Source organism: Arachis stenosperma, chromosome 2, assembly GCF_014773155.1.
Source record: "Arachis stenosperma cultivar V10309 chromosome 2, arast.V10309.gnm1.PFL2, whole genome shotgun sequence".
Lineage (NCBI taxonomy): Eukaryota > Viridiplantae > Streptophyta > Magnoliopsida > Fabales > Fabaceae > Arachis > Arachis stenosperma.
In genome coordinates this window covers 43,356,574-43,368,723 of record NC_080378.1, presented here as the reverse complement: position 1 = coordinate 43,368,723, position 12,150 = coordinate 43,356,574, and the positions used below count along the sequence as shown (strand labels likewise).

The 12,150-nt window shown below is 39.4% G+C and overlaps 1 non-coding gene across 1 annotated transcript; it reads right to left on the bottom strand.

The window, feature by feature from the left end:
* Positions 1–3,426: 3,426 nt before the first annotated feature.
* LOC130964092 (small nucleolar RNA R71) lies at positions 3,427–3,530 on the bottom strand. Its single transcript, XR_009080201.1, has one exon. It is a non-coding gene; the product is annotated as a small nucleolar RNA R71 (small nucleolar RNA).
* Between the last annotated feature and the right edge of the window lie 8,620 nt (positions 3,531–12,150).

Here is a 12,150-nt window from a genome sequence, read left to right as displayed (position 1 = left end):
TCTGAATGGAGCATCATAGGTATTTTCTATGATGGTCTCTCTAAACTATCCAAGATGTCTTTGGATAGCTTTGGTGGAGGATCTCTTCATCTGAAGAAGACGCCTACAGAAGCTCAAGAGCTAATTGAAATGGTTGCAAATAACCAATTCATGTACACTTCTGAAAGGAATCCTGTGAACAATGGGACTAATCAGAAGAAAGGAGTTCTTGAGATTGATACTCTGAATGCCATATTGGCTCAGAATAAAATATTGACTCAACAAGTCAATTTGATCTCTCAAAGTCTGTCTGGAATGCAAAATGCACCTGGCAGTACTAAGGATGCTTCATCTGAAGAAGAAGCTTATGATCCTGAGAACCCTTCAATGGAAGAGGTGAATTACCTAGGAGAACCCTATGGAAATGATGCCAAGGCATCTTAGGCTAGTTTCACTAGCATTTTTCTGTTAGTTTTAGTTGTTTTATGCATTTTCTTGAGCTTAAAGTAACCAAGAATGGTTAAATGAACAACAAAGCAATGAACCATCCAAACAGTATGATTTTGATGCAAATTCCATGAGTTTTTAGTTATATTACTTGAATGCTATGAATGGAAGATTTCTCATGAAATTTTGCAAGACTTTGATGCAGTTGTTTGGATGATTTCAGGGAAGAAGAGGTTAGGCAAGGAAGCAACAAAATCAATAAAGGAAGCTTGAATATCACATGTGGAGTTTAAGCTCCAGTTTAAGCTTAAACTGGAGCTTAAACGCCAAAATCATGAAAGCTGAAAGTGGCGTTTAACTTCCAGTTTAACCTTAAACTGGAAGTTAAACGCCAGAATTGAGAAATGCACCAGGGAGCATTCCCACGTTTAAGCTCCAGTTTAACCTTAAACTGGAGCTTAAATGTGTTCGACTATTTTTTCTCCTCCAGGGTTGCTTTCTCATTTCCACGTTTAAGCTTCAGTTTAACCTTAAACTGAAGCTTAAACGTGTTCGACCATTCTCCTCCAGGGTTGCGTTTTGCATTTCCACATTTAAGCTCCAGTTTAAGCTTAAACTGGAGCTTAAACGTGTTCGACCCAATTTTCCTCCAGGGGTTGCCTTCCTCATTTCCACGTTTAAGCTTCAGTTTAACCTTAAACTGAAGCTTAAACGTGTTCGACATTTCACACTCCAGGATTGCTTTCTTCCATTCCCACGTTTAAGCTTCAGTTTAACCTTAAACTGAAGCTTAAACGTGTTCGACAATTTTACCTCCTGGAAGTGTCTGGCGTTTAAGTTGAAGTTTAAGCTTAAACTTCAACTTAAACGCCACTAATTGAAAAGGTTTCTGGGCCAAGAATATTGCAGTTTAAGTTAGTATTTGAGCACAAATATTAACTTAAATATACTCTGGTATGAAACCCAATTGAATATCATAGTTTATGGGATTGGGCCTGAAGAATTGAGGAGTCTGGAATTTCAATTTGTTGAGTCATGTGTCATTACTTGATTATCACTAAGTTGGCTCAATGAATGTTGCAGAATTGGATCAGCAGCCTCATCAGGATTATGGATCATAAACCCAAAGCAAAAGGAAATCAGGAAAAGGCCTCAAAGCCCAAGAAACACAACAGAAGCTCAATTTAGAAAGTGTATAAATAGGATAGAATTTAAGTTTGAAAGGACTTTTTTTTGACACTTTAGAGAACTTTTGGGATCATTTTGCTAGTTTTCATCTTTTTGTAATTGAATTCAGAGCTATGACTCACTAAACCCCTTTCATTGGGTTAGGGAGCTCTATTGTAATTCAATGAATCAATAATAGTTTTTATCTTCTTCTTCAATCTTTTCTCTTGAATTTTGTTAGAAATCTTCTCGATCTAATTCCATTGGTTAGTTGTCTTGGGAAAGAAACTATCCATAATTGGAATCCTTCGGAACCTTGGGAAAGGAATGGAGGATTCATGCTAGAGAAGCTTTCTCACAGTGAATTGGATTGGGGTTTGGATGGATATTGTGACATGTAATCCTACCAAATTGTGGTTCATGAAACTGTGTGGTATAATCAGTAATCGAGCATCATCTCTTCTTATGAACATTTAAACCAAGGGATTGAGAATTTGTTTGTTTTTAGAGAGAATTGGTGAGCCAAGGGATTGGGATCCAATCATATAAGATTGCCAAGCAAAATTCAATGAATGCATTGGTTGAGGAAGGGATGAAAATATTTTGATTCGGAGATCTCAATATCTCCTGAAACCCAATGAATTCCCCACTTCTGATCTACACTTTCTATTTACATTCTGCAATTTAATTCATGCAATCACCCCGATCCCTTTTTAATTTCAGCAATTTAGCTTCTCGCTCTTTAATTCATGCAATTTAAGATTCCGCAATTCTCATCTAAATCTTGATTCCGCTCAACTAGAACACACTTCTAATCCGAATTGCTCATTCAACCAATCCTTGTGGGATTCGACCTCACTCTATTGTGAGTTTTTACTTGACGATAACCGGTGCACTTGCCGGAAGGAATTTTTGCCGATCGTGCAATTTCCTAAAATCGTAGCTATCAAGTTTATAGCACACCAAGTTTATGGCGCCGTTGCCGGGGATTGGTTTTCGATTGACAATTCTCAAATTGGAAGTTAACTAGATTGAGCATTTTTCTTGTTTTGTTAATTCAGTTCAAGTTACTTGTTGAATTTTTAATTTCTGCACTCTGTTACTTGCTTTCTTTCTTTATGCCTTTAAATTCAAGCAACTAACTCACTGACCCACTAACTATTTGAATTAATTCCTCAATTGCTCTAACCATACTCTTCCATTAACCAAGAGTATTTCACTTGTTTGTTGCCTGTGCTGTGTTCGTGTATGACAGGTAGGAGAAGAGAGACATCAACTCATCCATATACCGAACCAGAGAGGACCCTTCATAGACTTAGAAGGGAAGCAAGAGGGAAGAGAGTACTGGGAGAAGAAGAATCTGAAGGAGAATCTGAGGATAATTTTGAGGAAGCTCTAGATCTCAACATGGATAGAGAAGTTCACAACCATGAGAGGGCTAATGGAAACAATGCCATTCCTGAGAGGAGGGTTCTTGGTTCATACATAAACCCAACCTCTGGGAACTGTGGTAGCAGCATTCAGAAACCACCCATTCAGGCCAACAATTTTGAACTCAAACCACAGCTAATATCACTGGTGGAGGATCATTGTTCATTTGGTGGGAGTGCTAATGAAGATCCAAACCAACATCTCACAAAATTCCTGAGAATTTGCGACACTGTGAAGTCCAATGAAGTCCAGGAAGATGCCTATAAACTGCTCTTGTTCCCATTTTCACTTAGGGACAAGGCAGCTAAGTGGCTGGAATCATTCCCAAGGGGGAGCCTAACAACCTGGGATGAGGTGGAAAGCAAGTTTCTGGCACGTTTCTACCCCCCACAAAAGGTCAAGAGGCTTCGATCTGAGGTTCAGACTTTTAGACAACAAGATGGTGAAACTCTCTACGAGGCATGGGAGAGGTTCAAGGAGTTGACAAGGAAATGCCCACCATACATGTTCCATGACTGGGTGCAATTGCATATTTTCTATGATGGACTTTCTTATGAATCAAGGAAGGTTGTAGACCATTCATCAGGAGGTTCATTGAACAGGAAGAAGACTGTGGAAGAAGCCATTGAAGTGATTGAGACAGTGGCTGAGAATGAGTACTACTATGCTTCAGAGAGACACAACACTAAGGGAGTCATGGAGCTGAACCATGTTGATACAATTCTAGCCCAAAACAAGGTGTTTGCCAAGCAACTAGCAGAACTCACCAGGAAATTAGGAACAAATCAAGTGGCTGCAATACACACACAAGATCAAGAGGAGGTAAGCACTGAAGGAGGTGATTGGGAAGAGGCCAACTATGTGGGAAATCAACAAAGGCAACCATATGATCCACATTCCAACACTTACAACCCAGGCTGGAAAAACCACCCAAACTTTGGGTGGGGAAACCAGCAAACCCAACCACAAAACCACAAACCTTACAACCCCAACCAACATAACAATTCCACATACCAAAACTCCAACCAAAGATCATACCAAGCCACACAAAACACTTACTCCCAACCACCATATCATGGCCAAAATAATCAACCTGCCCAACCTAATCCGAACCAATAATTTCAAGATCAATTAAACAGGATAGAAGGAATGCTTGCAAACATGGGTCAGGACATAAGTGAGTTTAAAAGCTTTAGGGATGATGTGAGATCTACCTTAAGGAACCATGGTGAAAAACTCAAGAGGATGGAGTCTCGAGTAGGAGAGCTATCTCAACAGGCCCCCAAGTCGATTGCAGTGTTCCCTAGTGACACAGAAAAGAATCCTAAAGGGGAACAAAAGGGAGTAAGATGGGAAGAATGCAAGGCCATCACCATATTGAAGGAAGTCTCAGAAGAAGAAGGAATCAGACCCTCAGAACAGGAGCCAGAAATCTTGAAGGAAGGTGTGGAAGAAGCTAAGCAGGAAAGTGAAACTGAGCAAGCCAAGGAACTGCAAAATAAAGGCATGCTGGAAACATACCAACCAAAAGCACCATTTCCTCAGAGGTTAGGAGGAGGTGAAAAAGGGAAAACATATTCAAGGTTTTTAGAGACATTTAAGTCTCTCCATATCAATATTCCCTTTCTTGAGATTCTCCAGCAGATGCCTACACATATCAAGTATTTGAAGGAATTGCTGAGCAAGAAAAGAGTTTTGAAGGGAGGACAAACTGTAATAATGAACAAAGAATGCAGTGCCCTCATCAAGAAGGACATAGTCTCGAAGAAAACAGACCCAGGAAGTTTTCATATCCCCTGCATCATAGAGGAAACAAAAATTGACAGAGGATTCTGTGATCTAGGAGCTAGCATAAATGTGATGCCTCTGACTCTTATGAAGAGGCTACAACTGAATGAGGTGAGATCCACTGATGTAATCATACAACTGGCTGACAAAACTCAGAAGCAAGCTGAAGGGGTAGTTGAGAATGTGCTGGTGAAAGTGGGAAATTCTTCCCCATAGACTTTGTCATTTTGGACATGGAGGAAAGCTACCTACACCCTATCATTCTGGGAAGGCCATTTCTAGCCACTGCTAGAGCGCTCATAGATGTAGAACAAGGAGAGCTAATTTTGAGAATACATGATGAACAGCTCATTTTCCCTATTTTCAAACCTGCATCTGAGCCTGAACCAGAACCTGAAAAGCCTAAGGATGATAGTAGCCATCTGTGTTTGGAGGAAAGCAACCCAGCAGCTGAAACTCTGAAACAGTCCTTGGAAGGCAAACAAGAATTGCAAGAGTTAAAGCCACAAGAATCAATAGAAACAGCTCAGAAGGATCCTCCTGGCATAAGGGTCAATGAAGAAATCCTCAAGAGAGAGGAAGAATTGTAAAGAAATTGCCAAGAGGGTGGAGAAACAAGAAAATTCCCACTGAAGGTTTCTCTCCGGGAGATAAAGTGATATCAAGTCATTATCTGCCAATCCCACCTGGCCTCAAAACCATTCCTTCCCAGCTCCCTCAAGTGTTCACAATCAGGAAAGTTCTTTCTATGGAACATTTGGAAATCATGAAGGAATCAAATGGGGACGTTTTCATAGTGAGGGGAGAGGACATCAAGCACTACAATCCACCCTAACAAGGGACAACCGTCAAGCTAGTGACGTTAAAGAAGCGCTTCATGGGAGGCAACCCATGTTTTAGTATCCTTACTCTTTATTGTTTTGCTTTGCATCTAATAAAGCATGGTTTCTTATGCATGAACTTGAATCCTCAGGACAACTGTTGATAAGGTGCACTAAACATTGCATGTAAAATACAATTGGTCTCTAAGTTTGGTGTGCCTGAAGGCACCCCAAATCTTATTCAAATTGTATTCAATCTTTCATTCAAAGTGCACAACCAAACATTAAGTTTGGTGTTCCTCTTTGAACACAGTTAATGAAAAGCAAGAAGTTCCTCTGGATTTAGAAATTCATGACAAGTATACCATTTGCATGTTTTAATACTTTGATTTCAATTACTTTAGGTAGAAAAATTGTTTAGGATCAAAGAGCCAAAGTGACTATGATTTATTAAAATTATGCACATTCATTAAGGACAACCAACATGGATTTCATGTCATCAGGAGACATTACCAAACACTAAGTTTGGTGTCCAGTAATAAGTGTGCATACATACAAGGGTCACGGCTATAAGCTCATGAAGTCAATCATTGATTTACAATTCAAAAAGAAGGAAAAACATGTGCAAGTACTATTCATTATTCACATGGACAGAAAAAATGATAGCAAAGTTGTTTGTTTGTGCAGGTACAAAAGGAAGGATAAGAATGGATGAAAAAGACAAAGGAAGTACAAGTGGTCAAAAAGAGGCAAGAAGCAAGAAGAAACAGGACCCCAAGAATCAAGAAGAACCAAGCAACAAATGAAAGGTGGTCTTCTTCCTTAAAAATCAAATAATAGTTTGTGAATTGTCTTTATGAGCTTTCTTTCATTTTAAGTCATTTAAGTTTTATGTGAAATTTCTAGTATGTTTGTCTGTTTACTGGTTTGAATAAAGTGAATGCCTAGATGTTTGGATATAACTTCACCTTCTTAAACAAATGCTTGCCATGCTTGTTCTGTTTCCAAAAATAAAAGAAAAGTTTCAACAAAAGTAACTTGGCTCAATTAGTGACAAATTAAGTAGAATTAAGCGGTGGTATGCATGCTTGATTCTTTAGTCAGATCACTGGAAATTGAGTGTAGAATTATCATTTTTGTGTAGAAGTTTGAATACTATCTATGGATCTTGATGAATAAATGTCTTTGGCCATGAAAAAGAAAGAAAAAGAAGAAGAAAAAGCCACTGAAAAAGGGCAACCAAAAAGCAAAAAAATTGAGAAAATAAGCTAGGCACCAATGGTTTGAACTTCTGAGACAAATGCCTGTGGTGTTTATGTATTAAGGATATGCTTGGATGAATAGTTCTGAGGAGTGTTTCAACACTTGGTAACTTGGGTTAACTAACCCGGGATTATCAACCAAAAGTCCATTATCAAGAGCAACCTAAATACAAAACATTTAGTCACACAAAGAGGTGCTGGGCACCAATGTCTCAAGAAGAAATGTGAACTAAAATGCCTGTAGTGGATATGTGTAGTGCACTGATAAGAAAAAGAAAATGCCAAAGGCTTGTGCAACACATGACACTGAGCAAACAAGGAGCAAAGGAGCTCTAAGAAAAAGAAAAACAAAGAAGAGAACAGTGCCAAGGACATAAGAATAACAAGAGGCCATAGCAGTGTTTGATGGATGCAATGAAAAAGTGATAATTTTACCTGATAAGAATGAAAAAGTGATGCTGCAACTTTCTGCATAAAACCCTTCTGATGAACTTCAAGTGCTTACTAATATAGCCAATATAATTGCTTTCTGTTTCATACTTTCTTCTCAAATAACTCAGGACCTGCTTAGGGACAAGCAAGTATTAAGTTTGGTGTTGTGATGCCAAGGCATCTTAGGCTAGTTTCACTAGCATTTTTCTGTTAGTTTTAGTTGTTTTATGCATTTTTTTGAGCTTAAAGTAACCAAGAATGGTTAAATGAACAACAAAGCAATGAACCATCCAAACAGTATGATTTTGATGCAAATTCCATGAGTTTTTAGTTATATTACTTGAATGCTATGAATGGAAGATTTCTCATGAAATTTTGCAAGACTTTGATGCAGTTGTTTGGATGATTTCAGGGAAGAAGAGGTTAGGCAAGGAAGCAACAAAATCAATAAAGGAAGCTTGAATATCACATGTGGAGTTTAAGCTCCAGTTTAAGCTTAAACTGGAGCTTAAACGCCAAAATCATGAAAGCTGAAAGTGGCGTTTAACTTCCAGTTTAACCTTAAACTGGAAGTTAAACGCCAGAATTGAGAAATGCACCAGGGAGCATTCCCACGTTTAAGCTCCAGTTTAACCTTAAACTGGAGCTTAAACGTGTTCGACTATTTTTTCTCCTCCAGGGTTGCTTTCTCATTTCCACGTTTAAGCTTCAGTTTAACCTTAAACTGAAGCTTAAACGTGTTCGACCATTCTCCTCCAGGGTTGCGTTTTGCATTTCCACGTTTAAGCTCCAGTTTAAGCTTAAACTGGAGCTTAAACGTGTTCGACCCAATTTTCCTCCAGTGGTTGCCTTCCTCATTTCCACGTTTAAACTTCAGTTTAACCTTAAACTGAAGCTTAAACGTGTTCGACATTTCACACTCCAGGATTGCTTTCTTCCATTCCCACGTTTAAGCTTCAGTTTAACCTTAAACTGAAGCTTAAACGTGTTCGACAATTTTACCTCCTGGAAGTGTCTGGCGTTTAAGTTGAAGTTTAAGCTTAAACTTCAACTTAAACGCCACTAATTGAAAAGGTTTCTGGGCCAAGAATATTGCAGTTTAAGTTAGCATTTGAGCACAAATATTAACTTAAATATACTCTGGTATGAAACCCAATTGAATATCATAGTTTATGGGATTGGGCCTGAAGAATTGAGGAGTCTGGAATTTCAATTTGTTGAGTCATGTGTCATTACTTGATTATCACTAAGTTGGCTCAATGAATGTTGCAGAATTGGATCATCAGCCTCATCAGGATTATGGATCATAAACCCAAAGCAAAAGGAAATCAGGAAAAGGCCTCAAAGCCCAAGAAACACAACAGAAGCTCAATTTAGAAAGTGTATAAATAGGATAGAATTTAAGTTTGAAAGGACTTTTTTTTGACACTTTAGAGAACTTTTGGGATCATTTTGCTAGTTTTCATCTTTTTGTAATTGAATTCAGAGCTATGACTCACTAAACCCCTTTCATTGGGTTAGGGAGCTCTATTGTAATTCAATGAATCAATAATAGTTTTTATCTTCTTCTTCAATCTTTTCTCTTGAATTTTGTTAGAAAGCTTCTCGATCTAATTCCATTGGTTAGTTGTCTTGGGAAAGAAACTATCCATAATTGGAATCCTTTGGAACCTTGGGAAAGGAATGGAGGATTCATGCTAGAGAAGCTTTCTCACAGTGAATTGGATTGGGGTTTGGATGGATATTGTGACATGTAATCCTACCAAATTGTGGTTCATGAAACTGTGTGGTATAATCAGTGATCGAGCATCATCTCTTCTTATGAACATTTAAACCAAGGGATTGGGAATTTGTTTGTTTTTAGAGAGAATTGGTGAACCAAGGGATTGGGATCCAATCATATAAGATTGCCAAGCAAAATTCAATGAATGCATTGGTTGAGGAAGGGATGAAAATATTTTGATTCGGAGATCTCAATATCTCCTGAAACCCAATGAATTCCCCACTTCTGATCTACACTTTCTATTTACATTCTGCAATTTAATTCATGCAATCACCCCGATCCCTTTTTAATTTCAGCAATTTAGCTTCTCGCTCTTTAATTCATGCAATTTAAGATTTCGCAATTCTCATCTAAATCTTGATTCCGCTCAACTAGAACACACTTCTAATCCGAATTGCTCCTTCAACCAATCCTTGTGGGATTCGACCTCACTCTATTGTGAGTTTTTACTTGACGATAACCGGTGCACTTGCCGGAAGGAATTTTTGCCGATCGTGCAATTTCCTAAAATCGTAGCTATCAAGTTTATCGCACACCAGGAAACACCTATAATTTTTCATGGAGAAATCATCCAAATTTCTCATGGAAGGATCAACAGAGACCTCAACAAGGTTTCAACAACAATAATGGTGGAAGAAACAGGTTTAGCAATGGCAAGCCTTTTCCATCATCTTCTCAGCAACAGATAGAGAATTCTAAGCAGAACCCCTCTGACTTAGCAACCATGGTCTCTGATCTAATCAAAACCACTCAAAGTTTCATGACTGAAACAAGGTCCTCCATTAGGAATTTGGAGGCACAAGTGGGACAGCTGATCAAGAAAGTTACTGAACTCCCTCCTAGTACTCTCCCAAGCAATACAGAAGAAAATCCAAAAGGAGAGTGCAAGGCCATCAACATGGCCGAATTTGGAGAGGAAGGAGAGACAGTAAACGCCACTGAGGAAGACCTCAATGGGCGTGCACTGACCTCCAATGAGTTCCCTAATGAGGAACCATGGGAATTTGAGGCTCAAAATGAGACCATAGAGATTCCATTGGACTTACTTCTGCCTTTCATGAGCTCTGATGAGTATTCCTCCTCTGAAGAGGATGAATATGTCACTGAAGAGCAAGTTGCTAAATACCTTGGAGCAATCATGAAGCTAAATGACAAGTTATTTGGAAATGAGACTTGGGAGGATGAACCCCTTTTGCTCACCAAAGAACTGGATGACTTGTCTATGCAGAAATTACCTCAAAAGAGACAAGACCCTGGGAAGTTTTCAATACCTTGTACCATAGGCACCATGACCTTCAAGAAGACTCTGTGTGACTTAGGGTCAAGTGTAAACCTCATGCCTCTCTCTGTAATGGAGAAGCTAGGGATCTCTGAGGTACAAGCTGCAAGAATCTCACTAGAGATGGCAGACAATTCAAAGAAACAAGCTTATGGACTTGTAGAGGATGTTTTGGTAAAGATTGAAGACCATTACATCCCTACTGATTTCATAGTCCTAGAGACTGGGAAGTGCATGGATGAATCTATCATCCTTGGCAGACCCTTCCTAGCCACAGCAAAGGCTGTGATTGATGTTGATGGAGGTGAACTGATCATTCAAGTGAATGAAGAATCCTTTGTGTTTAAGGCTCAAGGATATCCCTCTGTCACCATGGAGAGGAAGCATGAAGAGCTTCTCTCAAATCAGAGTCAAGCAGAGCCCCCACAGACAAACTCTAAGTTTGGTGTTGGGAGGCCACAACCAAACTCTAAGTTTGGTGTTGAACCTCCACATTCAAACTCTAAGTTTGGTGTTGGGAGGTTCCAACATTGCTCTGAGCATTTGTGAGGGTCCATGAGAGCCCTCTGTCAAGCTACTGACAATAAAGAAGCGCTTGTTGGTAGGCAACCCAATGTCATATTTTATCTATTTTCCTTTGTTATTTTATGTTTTTTGTAGGTTGATGATCATGAGAAGTCACAAAATCAATTGAAAAAGCAAAAACAGAATGAAAAACAGGAAGAAAAATAGCACACCCTGGAGGAAGAACCTACTGGCGTTTAAACGCCAGTAAGGCTAGCAGATGGGCGTTTAACGCCCAGTCTGGCACCATTCTGGGCGTTTAACACCAGAAAGGGGCACCAGACTGGCGTTAAACGCCAGGAAAGGGCAAGAACCTGGCGTTAAACGCCAGAAATGGGCACCAGCCCGGCGTTTAACGCCAGAATTGGCTCAAAACGCGTTTTTGCATGCCATTTGGTGCAGGGATGACTTTTCCTTGACACCACAGGATCTGTGGACCCCACAGGATCCCCACTGATGAGCGGATAATTTATACACTTTTTGGCATTGTTTTTAGTATGTTTTTGGTATGATCTAGTTAGTTTTTAGTATATTTTTATTAGTTTTTAGTTAAAATTCACTTTTCTGGACTTTACTATGAGTTTGTGTGTTTTTCTGTGATTTCAAGTATTTTCTGGCTGAAATCGAGGGACCTGAGCAAAAATCTGATTCAGAGACCAAAAAGGACTGCAGATGCTGTTGGATTCTGACCTCCCTGCACTCGAAGTGGATTTTCTGGAGCTACAGAAGCCCAATTGGCGCGCTCTCAACGGCGTTTGAAAGTAGACATCCTGGGCTTTCCAGCAATATATGATAGTCCATACTTTGCTCAAGATTTGATGGCCCAAACCGGCGTTCAAAGTCACCTCAAGAAATCCCAGCGTTAAACGCTGGAACTGGCACCCAAATGGGAGTTAAACGCCCAAACTGGCACCAAAGCTGGCGTTTAACTCCAAGAAGAGTCTCTACACGAAAAATGCTTCATTGCTCAGCCCAAGCACACACCAAGTGGGCCCGGAAGTGGATTTTTATGTCATTTACTCATTTCTGTATACCTTAGGCTACTAGTTCTTATAAGTAGGACCTTTTACTATTGTATTAGAGAAGAGACTTTGGTAGCTATCTTCGTTTTGTATGCTATCTTAGATCATTGGGAGGCTGGCCATTCGGCCATGCCTAGACCTTGTTCTTATGTATTTTCAACGGTGGAGTTTCTAC